Raw genomic sequence first — 6,127 nt, 5'->3', positions numbered from 1 at the left:
TTTGACATGAAGGATTTGGGACCGGTAGTTCATGTTCTTGGTATGTGCATCATGCGTTACCAGAGTAGGAAACTTCTTTGGCTTTCACAAAAGGAGTATGCTACAAAAGTATTGCAACGTTTCAAGATGGAGGGGGGGAAGGCAATAAGTAATCCATTGCCTTCATATGTGAAATTAAGTCAGGAAGATAGCCCAAAATTAGATGAGGAGAGGGCCACGATAGCCAAGGTTCCTTATGCATCAGTGGTAGCAAGTCTTATGTATGCTATGATAGCTACTAGACCGTACATTTCATTTGCAGTGGGAGTTGTTAGCAAGTATATGGCTAATCCAGGGAAGAGGCATTGGAAGGTAGTTAAGTGTATCATGAGGTACATGAAGCGTACCAAGGAGATGTATATCTGCTTTGGTAGAGGAGAGATGCATATTCTTAGGTACACAGATTCAGACTATGCAAGGCATGTGGATAGAAGAAAATCCACATCTAGTTATGTGTTCACCTTTGTAGGTGGTGTAGTGTAGTGGATGTCTCATGCATAAAAGTGTGTTGCTTTGTCTACCACAAAGGCCAAGTATGTTATAGGCCAACAATGGTGTAGAGTATCCCTCTCATAATTTTCAACATTTATGTGATACACGTGGGATCAAGAGAGAGCTCATATCTTCTCATACTCCAAATCAAAATCCAATTGCAGGAAAGATGAACCACACCATTCAAGAAAGGTTGCAATGGATGCTTTCCAAGACAAGTTTTTCAAGTGATTTTTCAATGCATGTGATCCTCAATAGATCACCTAGTAAGAGTTTGGATGGTGGTATTCCTTAAGAGGCATGGAGTGGAAAAAAGCCCTCTTACTCTCATTTGTGTATATTTGGGTGTGAGGCATATGCACATGTGCCAAAAGAGCTTCGAAAGAAGCTACATCCTAAGTCTAGGAAATGCATCTTTCTAGGTTATGGTAAAAGTGGAGAGATGGGATATCCTCTTTGGATCTAGAAACAAATAAGATCATACAAATCCATGATGTGGTCTTCAATGAGAAGATGCATAAGACACCCATGAGGGATGTGGAAATGAGGAGAATCGCTTTCCAGGATGTGAATCCACCTACATATGTTGATAGACAGCAAATTGTCCATGCACGGAATGTGTAGGAAATAGTGCCATTAGGTACTCCCATAGGAGGTAAACAATCAAGGGAAGATGATGGATGATCTATTAGTGAAAATGATGAGCCAAATGTGGTTGATATGCGAGCAGGACAGCAAGCTGAAATTCCCTTGAGAAGATTAGCTAGAGTGTCTAGACCGCCTGAGAGATTTATTCTAAGGGCAGACTATGTGATGCTTACTGATTGCGGGGAGCCTTCTTGCTATAGGGAGGTTATGATGCACAAGGATCATCATAAGTGGGAGTATGCTATGCAATCAGAGGTGAATTCACTCATGAAGCATAAGACTTGGGACTTGGTTTCTTTACCACATGGAAAGAAAGCATTGCCATGTAAATGGGTCTACAAAATGAAGGTCATAGGTGATGATGTGCCTAAGTATAAGGCCCATTTGGTTGCTAAAGGGTTCAAGCAAGAGAAGGGTGTGGACTGTGATGAGATATTCTCTCCGTTTGTGAAGATAACCACACTTAGATGCATACTTGAACTTGTGGCAACAAAGGATACGTAGCTTATGCAAATGGATGTCAAGACAGCTTTCTTGCATGGGGATCTATATGAGAAAATTTACATGGTACAATCGGAAGGCTTTGAAGAAATATGTTGCATCCAGAGAGGGTTGCAAGGAGGCTACATGGCTTGATCAACTAGTGGGAGATTTGGGGATTAAAGAGGTGTACCAACATTGCATATTGATTCCATGATTGCTATTCAGCTAGCATGGAATTTGATTTTTCATGCAAAGACCGAACACATTGAGGTTAGGCATCAAATCATCAGGGAGGTACCTGAGGACAAGAGCATAGAGTTTGTTTAGGTTCATACAAATGATAACCCTAATTTTTGCATTGCTAATGAGCTTAGGACTTGTGACTAAAGCTAGTTTCTATCATATCTTTGTGGGGATGGGGTAAACAATTCCCCCACCTTCAAATAAGAGGTGGGGGATAGAAATGAAGAAATTGAAAATGGCATTAAACGAACTTTATAGATATAAATTGTGCAGGCACAACTAAATGAGAAACGACTTTTCTTTTTAGGGGTGAGCATTCTTCATGAACAAGTTACACTTTGTTATACGAAGCGAAACTTATGGACTAAGACTTTAGAGAAGATGGGTTAAAGGCATCCTAAAGCCAATTCCCCTCTGTCAAGAACAAAAGGACATTATAACATAAATATAGCAACTCCCTTTTTGGTTGCTTTTTGCAGCTTTGCTTAAATTTTGGGTTTGAAAGTAGACTACTCCTTTCTAGATGTATAAGCACTAGGTTTTATGAATGTATGACCTATGACTGGGATTAAAATGAAATTTTCTATGGCCTTGTTGGATGTGTTGGTGCTCAATTTTCATGGGGTTATACGAAAAAATATAAAGCTAGTACATCAAACCTACTAGCCCCTTGTAAGAGAGGTGGTAGAGTCAAACAATGTACAATATTAGGGACTTAAGGAAGCTTGACAGGGAGCTAGCTAGCACCATTAAAGGCTCAATGTCTAAATTTTAGTGAGAAGCAATTGGTAAAGAGTTTTTGAGACAAGTCGAGGGGCTATTTGGTGCTACCAGGGACAAGCATAAGAGCGGTGGGCCTTCCTAGTACCCTCAGTGATTTTGGAGATTTCATTCGGAGGTTAGCTCAAGTAAAGACATAAGCTTGTGCAATAGTGTGAGGGGAAGCCATCAAAAGCACACAATCAAATTATTGTGCACCATAGATGTTGGGAAGAAAAATAATCTATTGAGTCCCTTCACCTTAATTGTTAGCACAGGCTCAACTTGTGGTGCATCATAGATGTTGGAAAAAATAATAATCTATTCAGTCCCTTGGCCTTAATTGTTAGATATAGCTTTGGAAGGTCCTCAATAACACTCTAGTATTTGGGTCCACCTCCTTGAATAGTTAGAATTAAGCTTGATGATGATTTGGTTTGGACAAAAAGTTCTTATACAAAAGCTTCAGCAAATGAAGAGCTTAGAGATCCCCTTGAAGTTCTAGTTGTTCCTAGGGGACAACGCGTATATGAAAAAGTGAAGAAGCTTGAGGTGTCATGCAGCTCATCTTTGTCCCATCAAACCTTTTAAAGCTAAAAAACTCCTTTTCAGACATAAAAGAGAATGCCATGGTGCAAATAAAGCAAAATCCCAAATGCTAGCACTAGCAAGACAAAAATCACACCAAATACCAGATGCATTCAAATATGTTTGCCACAATAGAAGGTAGTATCACCAAACCTTAAAGGCTCAAAGCATCAAAAAATGCAATTGACTCATGTCCATATACTATGCATGGATATGAGCAAATCTGGCCCAAAATAAAATGTCAACCTGTAATGACAAAATAATGGTAACCTGAATGCCAATAAGAGCCAAGTGCCTCAAGCATAAACACAATCCATGGGCATAAGAATCGATAATTCTCATACAAGAGAGCATAGCACTATCGATGGATATTGTCAGTGCCATTAATGAGTAGCATAAAATAGCATCTGTTTGCTAAACGTCCATCAATAACAACCCACAAGGCAATCTCAGCCTATCAGTGCATCCAACAAGGATCACAATGCATCCAAATGGCCTATAAAGCATTCACTACAACACAATGCACACCATAAATGAGGACACGGCTCAAACTGCAACAAGAGTGATCTACATAAGGTATGTCCAAAAAATCACGACCCTATGGCAATGACCACTAGTAAAAATGGAACCTGAGATACCTCAAAACATGGGTGTCACTACATAATTGAACTCAATAAGACAATCTACAAATATCTCTCTTCTACTGGAACTTTGAAATCCCAACCGATGGATGCAAAACAGGGAGTCAAACCCTTGCAGTTTACTAGCAATTAAAACCTTAGCAAATGTAACCTTAGCAGATAATGCCATGTGGCACCTATGTAAAAAACTATGAAGAAATTGCAACAAAGACCGAAATCATCAACACATATATCTTTAACTGCCCGAATGCTTCATCGAATTTTCTTGAAATTTGCAAGCAACAGTTTTGGCCCATCCCTGATCCACCAAAACAGACGGAATGGAAAATGGTGGTTTGTGGGAGTATATCTGAATCACAAGCATCCGCAACTTACAAGAACTTGAAGAATTTGAAATGATTGTTTCCAATGGGTTTTTCCTACTCCTGCTACTTCTCTCTAGCTTCTCGAAAGCTAGATGGAGGCCTGGAAGAGATTTGAAAGGCAATGGAAACTCACAAGATATTTCATAGTAGCGGATGTAAGAGGCTTAAGAAGAAAATGAAATTGGATTTTGGGGTCACAAGTTGAGCCAAAGAGCCCAAGAATAGGGAATGGCAACACCCAGAGTACCCACAAGATAATCCTGAGGAAAAATCATCACCTACACAGAGAAAACGTCTCCTTGCTTTTAAAAAAATGACCTTTGCTTCCAAAAAACCACTCGAGGCTCTTGAAAACCACTCAGAGGTTTTGCCAAACCACCCATAGACTTCTACAAGGTTCCAATACCACTCTTTTCGAGGTTTTGCACACCAAGACACAGGTAAAGCCAGTTGGGCTATTGAGTTGCATAGAATTCCTAAAATATAATTACATCGCCCTCTTTGTGTTTGATAGACTTGAGTGCCCTTGCGATTCTACTTTCAAGAAGTAATCATTGTAAGTGATTTAACTTCCATAGCTCATGCAAGCGAAGACAAATGGAACCTCTGTAGCTTTTTCATACAGTGCCTGAAATATGTCTCCCTACTCAACTTTTAATCAAATTCATATTAATTAGTTCCTCTCCCCTCCAAACATTAACCATATTAACCTAGGCTTAGAGTGACCCTACAAATAAAGTAAAAATTAACATAAGCTAGTTTTTAAACCGGCCTCCAATGCAAATGCCTACTTGTCTCACAAAACACTGCAAGAGTATTATAATAGAAACATTGCAATCAGACAATGATGATGACAGAAATAGAAGCACAGTGGGTGCAATCTCCACTCGTGTGAGGAGCTCCTCCTCCTGCTCACGTGTATCTATCTCATATGTTTCTTTACAAAAGCAAGGAGAAAGATGTGTATGCAATGGATGAAACCCCAAAATACATGGTTGAGTCTCCTTAAATAGGAAGTAGGAACTCTATTCAAGGATCCTTCTACCCAAAGGTCAAGATGCTTCTTTCCTTGCAATCAAAGAGTGTGGATTTTGGAAACTCCCCTCAATCCCAAACTACGTGTGCTTCCATTTTCAACCTCCAAGTCTAAGTGAACCTGGTACTTGTTGGAGACATCCTTGAATGGTGCCATGAGTAAATAGAACCACTTCAGAATGCAAACTTTCGCATAGAGCATGATGTTCAAAATGAGATGCATAGACTCAACAACAACGCGGCTTGGACGATGTTGGTTGCTTCGCAACAACAAGGAGAAACCCACAAAATCTTACTAACATCTTTGAACACAAGATCATTGTTGAGATACATCTTGGACACTAAAGAAACAAGACAACTTATGGACTCCAACATTGTTTGTGTACAAGAAACAAAAACAAGAAATCACTGCCAACTTGCCCCAGTAGGATTTAATGTGATTGAAATAACTCTCATACAGGCCAATGCATGCTCCTAAGAGAACACTTGCCAATACATACTACTAACACATACACAAAGCAAGGAGTAGACATAACAACCATCAACACAATAATTCACAACAAAAGCTTTCAAATCTTCAATATACATAGGCTGCCATCTCAAAAATGCAATATGCTCTTAACTTACCTTCAAAACATAATAATAAACACAAGGACAGATTTCTCTACAATATAGTTAGGCGACTTCAACATAGACATGGGCAGAGCCTTGCCAAGCTCAACAAATTTCTTGCATACATGAAAACTAAATTGACATCCTTAACACACGTGATGCTTGTCTATTAACAAATTTCGAATTCAAATTTCTATTGACAAATTTCGAATTCAAAATCTG

The sequence above is a fragment of the Dipteris shenzhenensis genome, chromosome 14, assembly GCF_047967505.1.
Source record: "Dipteris shenzhenensis isolate YYH24624 ecotype China chromosome 14, Dip_SZ_1.0, whole genome shotgun sequence".
Lineage (NCBI taxonomy): Eukaryota > Viridiplantae > Streptophyta > Polypodiopsida > Gleicheniales > Dipteridaceae > Dipteris > Dipteris shenzhenensis.
Note: the sequence above shows the minus strand (reverse complement) of the source record.